General features: G+C 38.0%; 1 protein-coding gene across 1 annotated transcript in view; it reads left to right on the top strand.

Moving 5' to 3' along the window:
- b3galt1b (UDP-Gal:betaGlcNAc beta 1,3-galactosyltransferase, polypeptide 1b) overlaps positions 1–20,484 on the top strand; it is a 35,985-nt gene that overhangs the window by 751 nt on the left and 14,750 nt on the right. The window lies entirely within an intron of this gene.

The following is a 20,484-nucleotide window of genomic DNA, read 5'->3' as shown; positions in this document are numbered from 1 at the left end:
AAAGTTATTTAAAAGGTAGAGCCTTGTATTTGGCTTGACTGGTGAATAATAACATACGATTTAGTGAGATCGATCACTAAATGAAAGTTTACTCTTGGTCCTTCCCTCAATTGTCAACTTGTAAATTAATTTTTTGTAATCATTTATTATTATGTATTTTAGATAAATAATAAAATTATTCTCATTGAGTCAGACTCTTAAACTCAGTTGCAAAATTAACCCACTAAAACATTGGAAATAAAAAATCTGTTACATGTACTCTTCATTATTACTACTTTACTGCAGCCATTCATCCAGTTATTTGACCATTTACTGTAAATGACAAACCGTGTGGTGCAAACTCTCTGTTTTATTTTTTCTTGCTGCCATTACTTGGACATTTTAGATCAATACAAACGCTTATCTCCTTCGCGTTTAACCACATAATGGTTTCCACTACATGTTTATCTGCTGGTACAGTAAGTAGCATGTGGCAGACTGCCTGTGTGTCCAAAAGCATCTGTATATGTATTTAGTTTGCTGCAGAGCTCGTGCTAATACTATAACTCCCATGTCCATGTCCGTGTCCTGCATGCTTTGACTGCTCTCACTAATCACATTTCTGCAAGGTGTAATTAGACCAGTGAGTCAGAAGCCATAATCCCTGGGCACTGGGCTTATAATCCGAATTTATTTAGGTGTTTGTTCATTTATTTTTTATGTAGCTTCTGTTCTGAATTAATGACAGCTGCAAGTGAATCATTATTATATTCTTGTCATAATGTAACACAATACGTCCTGTCCATTTAGGTCTATCATGGATAGTCTATCAAGTACAGACATTCATGCGAAATTTACTTTTTCAAAACCGCCTGGTCATTGGCTTGCTAATAATAGGTTCACATGTGCACAGCTTTGTTCTTCTTCTTGCAGCTTCTTCTCTAAAAGCACAGCCCGACACATTCTTTCATTACAAATGTTATAACACCTCGAGACCTATTTGAGAACGGCAGCATGTATACCAACAACTGATAGACCTTCTCACCTCCACCCTCACAGTCACACACATAATGCAGCCTATGGAAGCCGATGTCTTAAGAAGCAAAAAAGATCCTACAGTCTTTATAATAAGAAACTATCTCAAGTTTACAAAGCAGGTTGTTTCCAGGCTTTAACTTTCAGATGGGGGCCTGTCAAAGGTCACTCCCTCGCTCAGGTATACGTTGGCAGCTTTTGGACCGGAGACTGTTTTTGCCAGGCTTGGTTTATATTTAAAAATGATGAAAAAAACCTTATTTGTAGAACGACTCGAAACAATTTGAACAGAGCTGTAGTATGGAGTATGAACCAACTTCACATGAAGCTAACATTGTATTAACTTTGCTTTTCTTGCTTCTTAGATTGAAGTAAAACTGCTCACAAAATATGTTTTACTTACTCAAAATAATCACAACATTGCTATTTGTTCAATTCTAACATGTGCAATACAGGTTACATAACCGAGTGAGAGCGATGTTAATTAAATCCTGTACAGTACACCCCCCCATAGTCCTCATAAAAGGTTTAATCAGACACAAATAACTGAAGATACTTGTGATCGTACAGAGCCTGGAGCTGTTCATCATGCATGGGACACGGCAGAGAAGCTGCTGTAGACCAGAAGGTATATAGATCATAAAGCTGCTATACAGTCCTCAGAAGTTGCATGTTGAAATGTAATAATAATAATAATAATACAATTTCATTTGTATAGCATTTTAGAAGGTACTCAAGGCACTTTACATGGTAAAAACAAACAATAGAATACATAACAATGTACACAAGATTGTACAGATTTCAAAGATTTGTTTTAAGTACTGTTTCGAAAGTGGCGAGTGACGGAGAATGTCTGAGGTAATGAGGTCCAGAGGGAGGGGGGGGGGCAGCAATGGAGGATGCCCTGTCCCCCCAGTTCCGATGCTCAGACAGAGTAGGGGGGGGGGGGGGGGGTAAAGAGGGTGGTGTCGGCAGATCTGAGGCTGCGGGTGCTGGCAGCGTGTCGGTGCAGGAGGTCAGAAAGATGTGAAGGGGTTCAGGGTTGTGAAGGTCTTTGCATGTGAAGAGGAGAATCTTGAACTGGATCCGTTGCTGTATGGAGCCAGTGGAGCGTTTGAAGAACTGTGGTGACGTGATCTCTGGTGCGGGAGAGAGAGACGGGCAGCTGGATTATGGATGTGTTGTAGTTTGTTGATGGATCTTGGTGGATGAGCCGTACAGGATGCTGTTGCAGTAGTCCAGTCAAGAGGTGATGAAGGCCTGGATGAGTTTCAGTGGCTGAGGAGAAGAGGGAGATTATTTGTGCATCATGCATTTGTGAATTTGCTATAGTATAACTTTGTGTATTTCCATTTTGCAGCATTGTCCGGGTTCCAATGGTCCAGTATCTCTTAATTCCCTACCCTAATGTGCAATAAGAGGCACCGGTTTATATGACATGGGGCTTTTTCCATCAGAATATTATGATTGATATGGTTGGATTTAAACATTGGGAATCTGCTCCATTGGTAGCAGTGCTTTATGATTGACTGTTTTCATAACATCCTGTGTTTTTAATGTCGTAGCTTTCTATCTAAATCAACTAACAATAATTTTAATTAATAATTAATTTAACAATTTCTTCGTCTATTTAATGTTAGGAAATTGTGTGCAATTATAGGGGACATTTTGAATTACATTTTTGGCCAAGGTGAAGCCTGCTCCTGAACCTGAATAAAAGTCAAACAAATATACAGTATTTGTCCAGTTTTTGGGTTGCACAATAAAATCTTTGAATGTTGTTTACGACAAGCTGCTTGCTCTTACACTGGAGAGCACATTAAGAGCTTTTCCTCTTGGGAAAATACCCAGAATGGTTCAGAAGTGATGATTATTCCACTTGCCAAATTATCAACTGCATGTGCTACTGCCTTTTCAGTCTCTTGAAGAAGCCCAGGCGGTTACAGCCTCCTCCCACATATGACACACTGAAATAGGCTTTCCAGTCATAAAACAGTTTTTTTTCTTGCTGATCCATCCAGTAAAATGAATGATGTTTTCAAAGGTTTATTAAATTGTGTTTTAAGACCTTTAATTGTTCAATTATGGCATACTCTATGACATATCCTATGCTTGGTTGATATTTATGCTAGAAATGAGGCCGTTATACAACAATGCCACTTTAACCAAAGCATCATCTTGCAGAAAAAGTGTGACTGCATTGGAATGAACCCCAGCTGCAATTACAAAACGTAAATGCTTCAAGGTCCTTTCCCAACCTGCAACAATTGTATTTCCTGTATTGTATGTATCGCATTTATCTGCTATGCAGTCTTTTGTGCATCTAAATATGCTGACAGCTTAAATCAGTCTCATCCTCCTACACACATACTGCAATTACTTTTCGTATTCAATCTTTAACAACAGCCTCCAGCTGTCCTTAGTTTTTTTTTCTTATTATTAATAATTAGATTCTTCTCACTTATGAGAATGCAGTGAGAACTATTTAAGACATCACAATGTCAAATGTGATGTTTTATACCTTCAGATTTGTATTTGGTATTATGGCCTTTACTTTATTCTACCTTTGCTATGTAATAATAGTAATAATTAACACTGAATAATGATAATAATAAAATCACTACCCATATTTGCAGCACACACATATACATCAACAATCACTAAAGCAGCCCCATGTCTCTTGAGGCCATATATAAACACACCAACTTACTTTTCCTGACAGACTCGCCACTGGTCTTAAATACACCAAAATAAGCTTTTTCTTTTCTTCTATCACTCTTTCTGCCACTGACGTCAACATTTAACTTAAGACAACAAAGTTGTATATAATCTACAAACCAGTATTAAGCTCACTATATAGAATCCATACATTTCATGAAATCAAGTATGAAGTAAGATGAAAATAGAGCACAAAAGATGGAAAATAAAACCCACTGAAATATTTTGCAGCATCCAAACAGGTTTACATTTTGAATAGATACAATAAATATTTACAATAAGAAACCGTTTGAACTGGCTTCATATGTATTCTACCCACATTCATCCATTCGGTATTCAGTGACATTGAGTAACAATTCCCAACCTTATTAGAGGAACGCGTGTGAACTGCAGCTTGTTGTATTTGACTTGATTTCCCCGGTGACCAGCAGACCAAACCATTGTATTGATGTGACAAAAAGGGCCCTGGACAAGTTCCGCAGGAGCCATGACCCTCAAATGACAAAGCAGCTTTTAACAACGGCCCCGCTCCTGCCAAGAGCTGGCATCTAGTCTGATGATTTTAATCGAAGCAGATATATATACGCATTGTCCTTTCTGCAGGAAGAGCAAAGCAGCATTTATAAGTCACTTGTTATGACAGAGATAGATGATATTATGTAGTATTTCTTTTACTTTTTTGTTTTAAAAAAAGGATTGTTTTGTCTCTAAAATACTGTGTGGCAGACTAAATGGTTACTATTAGTATTAGTGGTATTTTTTTATTCCAATTAGATTTCTGTGTTAATTAATGAAATCACATTGTTGGTTAATGCCTTAGAGAGAAACTAATATAATAATAACATGACAATACAAATACTAATTTTAATATTATAAAAATAATTAGATTTTTTAGGGAAAACATTTAGTCAATATTTATTATTTTCCACTCTGCAAATGCTGCTATGTTTGACACATATATTTGATATTTGTTTCCAATCGAGCTGGTACTGTAAGATACTCTGTACCACAACAGAGCTGTGATGTAATCCTTTAATGTAATACTCTCTGACTGACAGTCTGTCTCAGTCAGCTGAACAACTTCATCGTCAGTAACGGTCTTTGAGCTCAGCCCAAATCTGATTTATTTTCCTCACGCTTCTACGATTCTGAATGCCTCAAAAACCAAGTTGTACACTCTGAGGTAACAAATAGCTCTCCGGTGGAAAAATGGGCCAACGAAGAAATCAAAGCTGAAATAGCAACATCTTTCTCTGTCTACACATTCACACTCCAAAATGACCTTTGAAGGTAAAAAACTGCCATCTAGAACATAATTGTATTCTATACATAGCTGCACTGTAAATATGTATGTGAGTATACCTACGATATTAAGAGATTCATGTTCTACACTATTTAAGTCAAAATAGTTTGTCTGTGTTCATAATTGCAGTTCAGTAAAGTGAATGTTTATGAATGATCTTAAACTTATAATCACAGAAGGCTTCTGTTAGATAAAGGCACAAATTAAACTGATGCAGTATGTGATTTTTCAAAGTCAGATCTCTTAGCCAGAGACTATTCCCTCTGGAGCTCTCAGGGTCTTCTTATCTGAACTTTGACCTCCCACTGAAGTCCCAAAAGCTTGTTTTTCTATTTAGTGCCACATTTCTTTGCCAAATAATCAATTTAACAGAGTTTTAACTGAACTGATTTTAAAACTTCATTCATTCATTGAAATTTAACATAACTAATCTATATAGCCTTTTCCTGTTGTCACAGGTTTGTGCTATTGCCAAAAAGCAAAAGCAAAGAAAGAACCATCTTTTTATTTAATTTATATTATGAAGTCTGACATCGTTAAGCAGAATGCAGAATGCTTCCTTCTGCACACATGACATCTACTGTATCTGTCCATCAGGGGAGAGGGATCCTCCTCTGTTGCTCTCCTGAAGGATTCTCCCCTTTTTTCCCCGTGAAGGTTATTTTTTCTATTTCTTGGGAGTTTTTCCTGATCTGATGTGAGGTCCTGGGACAGGGATGTCGTATGTATACAGATTGTAAAGGCCGCTGAGGCAAATTTGTAATTTGTGATATCGGGATAAACAAAATAAACTCAATTTAATTTATTTTGGGGGAAATATGGAAAATAGTTTGTAAATGAAGAGTAGCCCTGCTCTGCTTCTTGCATTTTCTTTTGCTATTTCTAAACTGTTTAACTGATAGCTTTAATCGATACAAATGTGCACTGTCAGTTAATGTTTTAAAGGTTAATTATTAATATTCCTACTGTATATCTAACCACTTTGTATCACAGGAAATCCTTTTGAAGGCCAAACTTTGGGACATCAAATGTTACAGTTTTTCCCTTCAGATAGTTCTGTCTCTCCTCCCTCAAGATTCTGGGCATGAAGATAATATAATGTTTTACCTTTCTGTATTCGTGCAGCGTTAAAACAAATGTGAAACCATCTGTGAGGAAAAAAAAAATGTGTTAAAAGTGCTAAAATGTGAAAATCACAGGTGCTGTATGTGCTCATTATAAAGCAGGTGCGGAACAATTTTTTTGTTACTATGCATAATGAATGCAGGACAAAAGACAAAATATAACAGGATGTCAAGCATAAAGAAGACATGCTAATACCAACAACAACAGCAAAACATTGAACATGGTGAGCTAGTTCGCATATTATAGTTCATTTGAGTTGACACATTGTTGGGTTGACCTCAAGTAGAGAGCATGCGTCTAAAACAACCATTTGCATTACAAAAGAGAGTAAGCTTGTGCCTTGCTTCAACCATATTTAAAGCTGTGTCATCTAGGGCCAGAATATACCCCCCAAAAAATCCAGTAGAGCGAGAGAGTCAGAGAGAGAGTATGACATTTCTGTTCTTGTAAAAAGTGGATTTGTTTTTTACTTTATGTGCAATTTGTGGCAGTGTGCAGTCTTTAGCCCAACATGGTGACCAGAGCAAAGATGCTCCACTGTCTCTCTCTCTCTCTCTCTGTGGGGGGCACAGAGCATCAGGCGAGCATGCAAAGGTGACACTGCACCAGCACCTTGCAGAAAGCAGTGCACAGCCTGCCTGGAATTGATATTTCTCAAAATCCCGAGCCAATTACTGGAGTGGAGGCTTGTCGGTGACTGCAGAGAACGTGTGAGGTGTAGCTCAGTAGCATAACAAGTACTTCAGTCCTGAAACATACAGTATGTTGTGCTTTAAGCATAACATACATTGTAACTTGTGTTTTGTTGTACAAGTGGATGGGTGTCCTGCATCTACAGGACTGTCTCAGAAAATTAGAATATTGTGATAAAGTTCTTTATTTTCTGTAATGCAATTAAAAAAACAAAAATGTCATGCATTCTGGATTCATTACAAATCAACTGAAATATTGCAAGCCTTTTATTCTTTTAATATTGCTGATTATGGCTTACATCTTAAGAAAACTCTAAAATCCTATCTCATAAAATTTTAATATTTCCTCAGACCAAGTAAAAAAAAGATTTATAACAGCTGAGTGTTTGTCAAGGCTCAGGAAACCCTTGCAGGTGTTTTGAGTTAATTAGACAATTCAAGTGATTTGTTTAATACCCTACTAGTATACTTTTTCATGATATTCTAATATTTAGAGATAGGATATTTGAGTTTTCTTAAGCTGTAAGCCATAATCAGCAATAAATCAGAATAAAAGGCTTGCAATATTTCAGTTGATTTGTAATGAATCCAGAATGCATGACATTTTTGTTTTTTTAATTGCATTACAGAAAATAAAGAACTTCATCACAATATTCTAATTTTCTGAGACAGTCCTGTATATGTCCTAAAGCACTAAAGCTGTCAGCCCAGTGGCTGCTTGAAAAAGAGATTGAAACTTGAGTTGAACAGAAACATTCTAGCCAAAAGAATCGAGAAGACCCAACTATTCAATCATTCCCCAATGTATTCCTGCAGGACTTTTGTACGTGTTATTCTGGCGTACTTGTGAACAACTCTAGAGAAGTTCATATTTTTCTTTTTAGCAGTATTACGACACCTTCAGATTTTCTTCAACAGCATATTTTGCAATTCGGGAGGTTTCCTCTTCCTTTTTAGAGGAGAGAAAATGTCGACTCCTCCACAACTTGCAAGGCAACATCTGTTTAGTGATATGTCGGGAGAGCTCTCCTGCTAGACGTGCTTAATGAGAACACAGGATTGAAATCAACTGAAACCAGTGATGCTTTTAATTTGTTGAGGGGATACAGAATGGTAATATCATGTGTCTGAGAAAAAGGATATGTCTTCCCTTTCGTTTGTTGCGGATAGGCAGTAAAATGAACTAAATTGGACCATTTCATTCTATAAAGAAACACTGAAGCGCCAAACATGATTTTGAGGTGATGATGGTGGCATTTGATTGAGGAAGATGAGTGCACATGGTGTCATCAGTCCATGTGTTGTAGCAATGTCACAAGATGAAACACCTTCAGAAGGCGATTGAAAGCAGAATTGGGCTATTTGGGTTAAATGGGTAGAAGAATATGAGCCAGTGGGAAAGTGAGGCTTTTCTAGCTTAAAGAACCTCTAGCCAAATTAAAATATGTTTTGTAAACAGGATATTCAATGCTATCGGGGACATGATTGTTTGACCAACTTGGGGTCTTCAGTAAAAATACATTTCTACAGGCTAGTCATTTCTTGCAGGCAGCAGAAAATAACTTTGACAAATCAAAGAATGATTAATTTACATATTCATCAAATTAAAATGTAATGAATAAGTCTCAGTTTAATTGGGGGAAATTATGTTAAAAGCTATTTGACAGTATGTGTCAAAGCATTTTATATGCGTTAAAAGTAAAGGTACGTCATTCATGCAAGAATTGAACATTGAGACATAAATGAGAACAACATATATTGGGCCGGTGGGTCCAGCAGTATGCAAGTTACTCCATAAACAGACACACATACGCGACCTAATACATAATGTACTGGTTGAGATGATAAAGATAAAAACAACTTAACATAAACTGACTAAAACGGAACAGACTAAACTGACCTCAACAACTGAACACATAGATGAATGTGTGGAATGCGCCACCCCCCACTTCCTGTTTTTAAGAGCTCTGATTCCGAGGGCACAAACAGTTTGACAACATGTTCCTCCAGCAAAATGTTACCTTTTGAGATATTGAAAGACAACTTTGACCTCGCTAGACCAGCTGTTTCTCTCGTTTTTCAGTCTTTTTTTTCTAAGATTTTTTTTTAAATGTAGTTTACTACTCAAGTTCAACCGGTTCCATGAAGTTTGAGTTGGAATTGGAATTGTGTTTATTGTTGTGCCTGGCCACTGTGGTCTCTGAGGTGTAGACAATTCAAGAAGCAATATTCCAGTTAGCTGGTTTGATTGGAAAAATATTCAGTATTCTTTTTGATCCTGTGCCAGGCATATTAATCTGAACCGATCCCAGTGGGATCTTAAAGTATGGGTGGAAGATAAATGGTGATGTTTGTTTGGTTCACATCACACACTAAATCAACAAGCTATCCTTTAGTAGCAGCCATAGTGGTTACCAGGTCAATGTATTGCAACTCTAAGTGCAGGAAGCCCCTAAAGGGGAGTGCTTCATACTGCACATGAAGTCCACAATAGAATACAAATGACCTTTTTTTTCACAGAATGTAATAACTGTGCGTATGGTGAGTTTGTATCATTCTCTTAGTTGAAGCTAACAGGTTTTTAATGAGGAACTTATATCATGCTGAGTTGTTATTATAGTGTGGGCAAGAGATACACAGCTTGCTTTAGTATGGAGGCTGTCTTTTACAATGCTGCAAATATTCTCTCTACTTTTTCTAAATGTTCGGATTTGTAGTGTTTCCTGTCTGTTTGACCTGCTTTTGCTCGGCAATCAATACATCACGTTTGATGTACGACATCACTCCAGTCAGAGACTGCAGCGCCTGCACTGTGCTAGCTCTGTGCTAAAACACTACAAGCTTGTGCACAACATAGAAACGTTTTCATTTTATTGAGGCTACAAATTCCTAAATTGTGTGCACAATTTAATCAAAACCGAGGAACGATTTAATTAAACGGAGGAAAAAGAATTATATCTGGTGCATGCAAATAAAATTGTAAATTGTGGCCTCAATATACTTGTTCTTCTTCTCTATGGCCACTTCCGAGCACCGTAATGCAGTGAAAGATTTGATGGAAAATTGATTGTCAGTAAATGGGAAATGTTTTATGGTGCATAGTAATGATGTAGATGCTTCTGCACAGGGAGGTCAATCTTAGCAAGTAGTCTGTTTCTGTTACTGGGGAAATGAGAATGATCAGAGATGCTGGACACTTAAATCACAGCACTCTGTATCAACCACGTTACTTTGAAAACCAGGGCCAGCCGGGCACTGGATATGTCTATCGTGTCTTTTAACAATGGTTCCTCTCCATTGGATAAATTGTTATATATATTTTGAATATAATTACAAGTACAACCATGGAATAGTTGTATAGATTACATTACTATGTCTAACCAAGAGGCCACTTTGAGGATGTAATGAGCCTAACTCTGAGAATAATGTGTTGGAAAGAATTCACCTGCTACAGCGTCCTCATTAGCATGGCCTCACCTGCTCCAGAGGTTATGGAGTCATATTGTGACCACCATGAAACAAGCTTTCAAACAATCAAGGTCCCGGGAAGGAAAAGCAGTGATCTGTGCTTTATCTTTAGCCGGTCTGACAGTTAAAATAATAGCTAGAAATAAGGAAAATAAATAAGTGCACGAATAAAATACACTTTTTAAACAGTGTTATAAGCAGCCCAGAAATGTGTGGCTACAAAATGGGACAATGAACCGAACTTATTGATGGTGGATTTACTTATCTATCATTTATGACTGCTTGTTTTAGCAGCATGGTGCTGTGCTGTCTATTATCATATGGTATATTAACATCCTACCAGATTAGCTGTCTTGTCAAAATTAACTTCCTTCCTTGTTCCATACCATAATTTCTTGTCACTTGTCACTTGTGATGTCTGACGGGTACAGGTTGAAAGATAAAGGTTAATTATTCAGGGTCCAAGTGCTCAAAGATATGAATCCTTTCTGCAACGTCGTCCTTTATATTACAAAAGAGTTCCTGCGGCTCCTTGTTTCCCTCTGAAATTGCTTTGTAGAAGGGCAAGGTTTCAGGACTAAGTCGCTAAAGGATTTTGTTGGGTTTGTACTGGCCTCAGCATGAAAGGCTTTTGCTCACAAGGATGTCAACTCTCTCTCATGCTCTTTGAGTATTTTTCCTAAAGGGCTGCAACTACTGATGTATTATGGATTGGATGCTGTCCTTGTGGATAAATAAGCAGTAAAATGTCACAAATACTTTTTCACATTTCATGATTTCTCTTTCACTTTCTCATATGTACTAATTGATATTAACAAATCTGAGTAACCCTTCAGTATTATCAAGGTTGAAATGTACTAAAATTTAGTAACTAAATGATAGAGAACAATGCAATAGGTTGAAATTAACACAAACACAACATGTATATCTACATTGTAAGTGTGTTACATGCAGAGGAAAAATCAGGTAGTAGTGAGAAGTTAAAATAAACAAGATTGTCCTTTAACAGAATATCTTGTTGGGGGACGTCTGTGTCTCACTGACATCTATCATATACTGTTTAATGTAAATAGCTCAGCAGCCTGGTAACACTTTTAACAAGGGAGCTCTACTGCTGAGTTACGGATTCAGTCAGTGACAGTGGTGGTCAGAAGATTGACACTTGCGAGTGCGACCCCCTGGAAGCCTCAACAACAAAATATTGATGGGTCTTTGGTCAAATATATCTTTTTATATTTATAACTTGCAATGACTTTTTAAAGCTCACCTTAGTATAGCAGTATTTACCATTCAATTTGCAAAACATCAATGTTAAAACATAAAAATCAGTTTGTGGTGTTCCTCTCACGTAGCCATTGGATACCATGTGGTTTCTGGTGAGGCTTTCTTCCATGACGTTGTTGCAAATGATCAGCAATGCAAATGATGTGTTATGGAGTAAACCTGAAAAGCAGTGTTTTCTTTTCCTGCTTCAACATCATGGTTACACTTGGTTGAAAAAAACAAACTCAGTACGCTGTGACTGAATTGTGAAAGACCTGCCATGCAGATGGTAAAGATTGTACAGCGACGCACATTTGTGTGTCTGTAGGCTTCGAGTGTGCGTTGGCGTTTGTGTGGGTGTTGGGTTCGAGAGTGAGAGGCGAGTGTGCTGTGTGGGTTTTGTTGCAGGGCATAGTTGTTGCGTGGTTGTAAGAGGCCTGATTATTACCAACATTAGCCTTGGTGATGTGCGTGCAACACGTGTAAAGCCTAGTGGATTTTCTTACTTTGCGGCCATGAAATATTGTCGGCTTTATTGCTCATTAAGTCTGTGTAAGACTTCAGCATAACACTGGAGCAATTGGTGGGGCGACCACCGTATTGCCACCAGATGTTTTGCACACTGTGAATATTCATTGGTAAAGATGGGTTCGGACATGTAATGTGTAGTTTATAATTAAGCCATACAATTCTCTTTAAAATAGAAATAACTTAGCCTACATCTTTCTTATATCTTAAAATTAAGATTTTGCATGAAAGCACCAGTTCAGTAGCCTCTGGAAAGTACCTTTTTAGGTTTGACTGTACTTTATTTTTAGAAGCTAGTGGGGAAGACAGCTCCATTTGCCACTGACCGGAGGGAAGCCGCACTGTGCAGTTTGGATGGACAACCACTGACTTTGGACAGTAATTTTGTCTGGGATGAGCTGGTGATTTGAGGATATATAAATATAATTCACTCAATGTGACTTGTCATTTGAACAAGAGAAGCGAGGTTAACAAGCTGAAAGATACAGCGAGAGCACAGCGCAGTGTGTTTAAGGCACATTCTTGCTCACAGATTTGTTTTTAGTCTGCTTTTGTCTTAACTGCAGTTTGGCCTTGAATTTATAAAAAATTCATTGGGCTTCTCTTTTGTCTTTGTCTTTTCTAATCTGATGTTCCAACGAAATATAATGTGAGATTAAAGGAGGGATATATTAATATACTCTGTTTACAACTGGCAACCACCTTTTAGCAAATGCGTCAGACATCACTTATGGGTTTTGATGTTGGAAAGTAAAAGAAAATGTTGTTATAAATCTCAATTTCACAAATTAAACCACAGGAGAGCTAAAAGCTATATTTAACATTTTCAACAACACATATGATCTAGTTACATATTAATACTGCGCTAAATGCTCTCTGAAGCCCCTTACTCTCCAATCTGCCTCATCACTGAATTCCATAGGGCATAATTACATATGGTAACTATGCTGAATATAGAAAAATATAATATATAATATATATAAATAAATCATGAATGCTTAGTCGTATGATCATAATTTATAGCAGGAAAATATAGATTAAATCGTGAAATGAATTGATTTGATTGCCTTTGTCTGCTAGATTTCTGCTAGAGACATTGCTTTTAAAAGCTCCATCTGCCATTAAGTGATTGCTTTTGGCTTCTAACACCATAAACCTCCAACTTTTTGGGGGAATACAGTCTATAAAAAAAGTCAATTTAACAAATTCTGACAATTTCTAATGTAAACCTCTCAGTGAAAGTGGACATGTGCAGTGATGTCTGTGTCCATCATGGTACTGTTCCATACATTGGAAATGTTTGGAAAATAGGCTTATTTGCTTTCTTGCCAAGTGTTAGACGAGAAGACCATTCTCATATCTGCAGACGAAATATGAAGTTGGAACTAGCAGCTAGCTTAGCATAAATATTGGAAACTGGGGAGAGCATCTCGCCGAGCTCTGTCCAAGGATGACAAAACCACCCAACCAGCACCTATAAAGCTCACTACTTAACATAAATCTGTTTTGTTTTAAATATATACATATCAAAGTGTAAGACTAACATTGCTTCACCAGGAGCAGTACTGTGAGGAAGCTAGCAGCTGAGACAGTGTTGTGCATAGTTTTCATCAAATTCCCACTAAGAAATTGAAAAAGTAATCCCCTAAAATGTCGAACCATTCCTTTACCATGTCATCACAATGCCAGGGATTCTTTGTTGCATGTCATCCCTTTCTCTCCCCATCATTCCAGTAAATAAGGGTAAATGAAATGCCCCAAAAGATGTTATGGTCTCCTAAATTGGTGTTCCCAGCAGGTGGAGGAGATGGACTTTATAGTTTCAGTCATGCACAGCAGCTCTGTGTAATGGGCAGATGTAGAAGTCTGTTACTGAGCTCTCCCTGGGTGGAGAGCTCCTAGATCAGCAGAAAGGATATTCCTGTTGGCACTGATGATCAAACACAAGCAGGCCCTGAAGGAGAAAGTGGCCGGGGGCATTGTGGGAGACCTCCTTATGTTGAGGACATTGGCCTTTCCTTAATAAAACCTGCCATAAAACAATATACTATTGTTCTTTACTGAAGGATTGTTTCCAGAGCTATTGCTACAAACCGACACATGAAACACTCAGATCCAGCTGTGGGGGAGGTAGAGCATCGAAGTTCATGGATTTAATTTGATTTACAGTTTTGTACACAAGAGGTGCTAAATTATAAAAATATTTTAAAGTGTGTGTGTTTGAAGACCAAATGTTCAACGTTAAAACAAAACTAGCAACAGTCTAAAAGTCCAAGTGTCCCGGGAGCTTTGGCTAACTGGCATATGTTTCAAGTTCATTATTGAGTTTTCATCCAATTTGCCTCCTTTTGATTAAATTAGGAGTCTTTACAAACCTACGGGTAACATATTGTCAATCGTGTGTTGGTGTTGTCTCTCGGCTGTTCGACCCTGGACTTCACCTTGTGAGTCTATTGTTGCGGAAACTACCACAAAGGAAATGTTTAGAATACTTTGTCAGTTGTTTTTTTGTCAGACACATTCACAAAACTTTACAGGTGAAGGCAGAGTTTAAAGATGGTTATGGTCCGAGCAAGGGCACTTGGATGTAGGGTGGTACAAAGTGGGGGCGGGGCTGTTGTTACTCCCACTTTACGCCCCTGGCCCAATTTGGCATTGCTGCTGGTGTGATACCATCGCAAGAACGTCTGTAGTTGTTACTGGCCCTGACTTGGGAAGGCAACGCCTGAATGTGCAGACAGAACGAGGCAGCTGCTCAGGAAAACTAATTAGACTCAAGGAGGTGTGGAGACGCAGCTGCACTTTCTTCTACACAGCACAGAATCCAAATAAACATAAATGGAAATGATAGCAGGTATAGAAACCAGCAATTTCCTCTCTTCTCAGAGGATTGTTAGATTCTCTCTCCGTGATTGTGACAAGATATAACAACATCTAACGGCAAGTTTGAGATCATCTTTTTCCTCTTACAGTAATAGTGGCAGTTAGGAGGCATATTCTTAAGATTTTATTCATTGTATTATGTCTTACTGATATTTTTTATATTTTATTTTGGAGTGATAATTCACATACATTAATTGCTTTGACAAAAACTATGGCAAAATAATGTAAAAATTCCTCCAATAAACTGTCGTGGCTTTCAGCTCCGTTCCAACGGCTGATGAATATGGTTTTGTCCGATATAAAACATTGCAACGCTTATCTTAAAGATTTGCCTCTCACCCTCGATTTAGCAAGCAGTCAATATGTTATATATAATAACCGTGTGTTAACTGAGATGCAGATTTGTGGTTTTGGAACTTGGCAGAGATTAGTTTGTTTTTGTATTTCGTTTTATATTATTTTTAATTGACAGTCTTTTGCTTAATATAGATAGGCATGCATTATTCTGCTTGTATTTAGTGTACTTATTTATTTATTTTGCCAGCTGAGTGGTTGTAAATGTAAGTAAGTAGAGTGAATATTGTTTTGTTTGTTTGCTGATTGAGTGCCATTCACACCCATTGTATCTTTGTGACAGTTTGTGCTTATGTTCTATTCCGTCGTTGGTTCTAACATTAAAATTGCATCCAAGTCAGATTACAGCGGCATATGTTCTTCCCTTAAGCCTAGACTTTATAAGGATGTAACACTGTGTTTCAAGCTCTTTTCTTAACTAATACATGTTTGTTTTCATGTCTTAAACCGTGGTTTAAGATTCATTAGTAACATGTAATTATTTTTATCCTTCTGTATTTGGTCCTCTCTGTTTGTTAGTCTTTGCAGAGTCATACATTTTTTAGCCAGATATTTATCCTGGAAAAGTACACACAACAGCTTTTCATTATTATCACTATTGAATATACCCTTAATGATGCACAATTTGTACAGGCACCGTGTCTCCAAAGGATCTTCAATTATCTGCGCTCGGGAGTAGAAGAACATTTTAGCCGTTCCGGTTGTTATAAAAGCCTGGACGTGCTGCCAAATATAAAATAATAGCAATGTGTATTTTTCAAGTACTGAGAATGATTCAATTCCACTGGATGAACAACACAAAGCCATGCAGAGAAGCAGAAGGTGTCCATGCAGGTTCTGGACTCGAAAGTATGTCACAGTGAATAATTTAATTAGGATATATGCCTTTCACATGGCTAACATTCTGGGTCTTGACTTTCTACACCAGCAAGCGAGGACGCAGTGCTGAGCCTGTTATTTGATCTTTCTTTAAACCTAACAAACCAGCAGCATTGTCTTTCATTCCTGACATAAAACCACATGTCATCTGAAACTGAAGCGTTGGCATTTGATGAATGGAGGCTGTGTGCTGTGCATACTTCCTCTTGACATCTGCAGCCGCTCCCTTCTGAAAAGCATGAGACTCGCTTCACTCTGATGGATATAGATCAGACCAAGATTTTGGAAACTTTTTGAATCTCAGAATTATGAAAGATTTGTTTGGATAGAGCTGACATTTTGGGATTTATGTTTGCTTTCTTGTTGAGATTAAGACAAACTCAAATGTGCATATTAAATATGACGCTTCAGCCAGAAGATGGTTAATTTAGTTTAGCATACAGACGGGAAGCCGGGGAAACGGCCTGTCTGCCGGCTGCTACGTCTCAGCCAGAAGTTTTCCAAAGGCAACATAAACACAGCGGTGTGGCCGACTAAGTTAAGGTCCTCTTTCATTTACTGTACATTTTCACAGATTAATTGATAAAGTATTTGCTTATTACTCACAAATATGTTATTGCACGTACAGTAAAGATCGTAGTTGCCATCCACTACTCAGGCCTATCTGTTTGATTTGTGTGTTTGTGTTTGTGTCTCTGTGGGTGGCTGTAGTTGGAGGTGCTAAGCCCGACAGAGAGAGCAGAGCAGATGCGAGCTGCAGGGTGATAATAAATGACACAAAAACATTTAAAACACACAAAAACCCACCAGTGACGTCGAGGTTTATCAATACTACGATCTTTAATTGTTTACTACCATGGCACTACCAGGGTTTTGGAACGCATCCTTATCTTCAGATAACGTCAAACGTGAACGGCTCTCAGCAGAGCCACTTTTGGGTGATTATGCACTGATTAATACATATTCAATCTGCCAATAACCTCCCATAAATGTTACACACTGTTCCTTTAGGTATTTTTTTGTTCTGAATCAGGTTTTTTCTCAATCACAGTTCCTTGAAACTACAGATTAATTGGTGGGTAAAAGCATACAATTGCCATAAGTGCATCCAGTGGTTATATCCTTGGAGGTCTTTTTTCACAATCTAGCTTCGAGCTAGATCAAGCTTTTTTTCTTTTGTGCTCCCTGTTCCAATAGCCTTGGTGCCTTTAACCACACCCAGAAACGTGGTATTATGGTAATTTACACACCACTTAAGGCTCCGAGCCAGAGTGTCTTAGTCGAAGCATATATATTTACCTTGCATGCTTTTGACTGAAAGCATGATTACTACAATCCCTACCCCTGTCCAATCGCCAAAAAGTCTTTGCACTATTTCAATATGCTATTGTAAATAAATTAGTGTTGAACTCTAAATGGCAGTCACTTCTGATTGAAATATATTGATCAGGCTGAAAATACAAATAAAGCACACACAAGTCAACAACATTACTTTATCGTTTCTCTCCCTTTCAATTTGCGATGAAGGCTTTGTTCACATTACTGTAATGCTTGGATAGTTCAGGTGAAAGAAAACAAATTGGACATGTGTATTTGGTGCAACATTTACCGTGTCTTCCTCCACTGTTCTTTTGATTCATGATCTTATGCCACTGTGCCCATTGAACTGAATACATCGCCTTGAACAACACTTCAGCTTTTCGTCTGATGATTTGGAAATGAATCACTTTTCGAGCTACATCACAGAGAATGAAGATATTATTGATTTTAATTAAAATGTTGTTGCTTCTTTTCATTATGGAGGAGACTTAATGTGATTCAGCCATGCCTAGAAATCCAAATACATGTCTGTTTATGGAAGTGAATATGTAATGTGTCAGAATGTCCTTGTGAATTTGAAAGTTGGATGTCAATTATTTATCTCTGCAGGGATGAGGTGTAGACCCTTGGCCAAAGAAGAGATGTATTAGTTTAGAACACCTAGCTGGACAACATTATTAATAAGAGTACATCTTCCTCTTCTAACCGTGAATGTAGAAAATTCTGCCTGGCAATATTAATTATGGCATTCAAAGAAAGACAGACACCACTATTATACTTTTTTAAAATTGAAATACATTTAATCACTCAGGAAATGTAATTGCATACACGGCTATTTCCAATCCAGGCTGCTAGAGGGCACATTACGCTCGGGTGGTATTGAATAGTATTGCAGGCGCGCACCGAGAAAGAATACATCTTCCTGACGTGAGATATATATATTTATTTTATTCCAGACTTATGAGTCCATAGAGCAACAAACACAGATACAACAACAATATATAAAAAGCAATACAATACGAGAACACAGGTACAGTCACTGCAGTTAAAAATTCACTTGTGGTTAGAAAACTTACAAACACTTGTTCCAATGTTTCCAGGAACGAGAAAAATACCTCGTATCACTCTGTGTTGGCTCAGTTAAGGCTTTTATAATTACATTTTAATTATCAACATTTAAATGTATATATAAATTCCTCAACACAGCATGGAAAGTGGGAACATTACGAGTCCCAAACATCTGACTTGCACGTCCATCTGGGAAGCTTGAGCAAGATTCTGAAAGCATCATTAAATGCCACCTGAATCTTTTCCCTTTTTGCTTTACTATAACTGCACCACAGGTGGGCTGTATGCAGAGGAGTACAGTAGGCTCTAAAGACGGCAGTTTTAACCAGTGGCGGCTGGTGAAATTTTTTTTGGGGGGGGGCGCAGTTGGGCGACGCGGTTTAAATAGCACTCAACAATGAGAAGAAAAGAGGTTTTGAGTAGAATATTGTAAAAAACAAAGCTTTATTTCAAGAACACAGCGTGCTCAACACTGTCCAATAACAACTATCAACACACTGTAACTTTGGGCATGAGAGGTTCAGAGCAGCTTTAAGGAACATTGGGTTGGGTTTCAGAGGTTTGCAAAATAAAAGAGTTTCACCCTCACATGAAAGAGGTTCAGAGCAGATGTTACAGATGTGGAACGGGCATGGAAGAAGTCGGCTCAGATGGTGGATTTTCCCAGCACTTATTTATTCTGCAGAAGACAACAGAACACACACATTTGCCTTCTGATCTGTCTCTGCACTTCCACTTCCCTCAGCAATATAAAACCATTGTCCATGGAAGACAGGACCACATTAAATCTAAATAATAACAACTGTCTCTGCACTTCCACTTCCTATACACACAAAACAACACAATTTACACAAGGAAAATATAAGTCGGGGCGACCGGATGTAGCTAAACAAACGGCGCCAAAGTGGCTCAATGAGACTGCCACCAAACGTATATGTTGACGGTCTAAATGACACGACAGCTGGACGCCGTGATCGTATTAGCGACCATTACTGTATGTAACATAAACGGTTAATTTTTATTTAAGAATATAGCCAAAATAGTGCGACATCGTTTTTCACTCAACTCACCCTCAGCAATATAAAACCATTGTGAGCAGGGTTGCCAGGTCTGTGTGACAAAACCAGCCCAATGGCCAATCAAAACCAGCCCAAAAACCAGCCCAATATCAGAACTCAAAATATGCCCGTGCCAAACCATATACACTGCTTTTAAAGTCCAACAGCATTGCTATCATTGCCAAATGTATTGTAATATCTACAAAGTTTAGTATGCCAGCATTAAAAGCAGTTTTCCCTCAACAGTTATTTCACCTAGGTCCTAAAATGGCCTTGTGTAATTAGATACAGTATATTATCATAAATAAAATGTGTGTACGTGCTGATCTGGAGTCAGTTTGGTAGGATTTGGGTATGAATAAATTATTTCATTTAAAATATGGATTTTTATTTAAAGATATTCATGTAATTTGCATGCAAAATAGGTCTACCCGAACCAACGGACAAAAAATTTAACCCGCGGCAACACTTCAAAAGTAGCCCGATTCCGTAGGAAAACCGCGGACCTGGCAACACTGCTCTATGGGCTGAGGGAACATACAGGTCTCTGATCTGCCGAATAGTCCAATCACGTGACCAGTGGCCATGGCACACATTTTTGTGACCCAAGATTCACGTTTCATCCGCCAATGAGAAGCCGTCCTTGCCGAAACGACTGAAATGTTTTCTCGCTGCCGTACACACACATTGGGCCGGTGTCCCGAAAAAGGGGAGGGGCTTCTCTCCGTGATAATGGCGATATATTATATTTTTTCACATTAACTTAAGTGGTTGTTGACAGGCTGACGGTCTCCCACACACATTTAGCGCG

This window comes from Pseudoliparis swirei, chromosome 2, assembly GCF_029220125.1.
Source record: "Pseudoliparis swirei isolate HS2019 ecotype Mariana Trench chromosome 2, NWPU_hadal_v1, whole genome shotgun sequence".
Lineage (NCBI taxonomy): Eukaryota > Metazoa > Chordata > Actinopteri > Perciformes > Liparidae > Pseudoliparis > Pseudoliparis swirei.
Note: the sequence above shows the minus strand (reverse complement) of the source record. Positions and strands in the feature narration are given on the sequence as shown.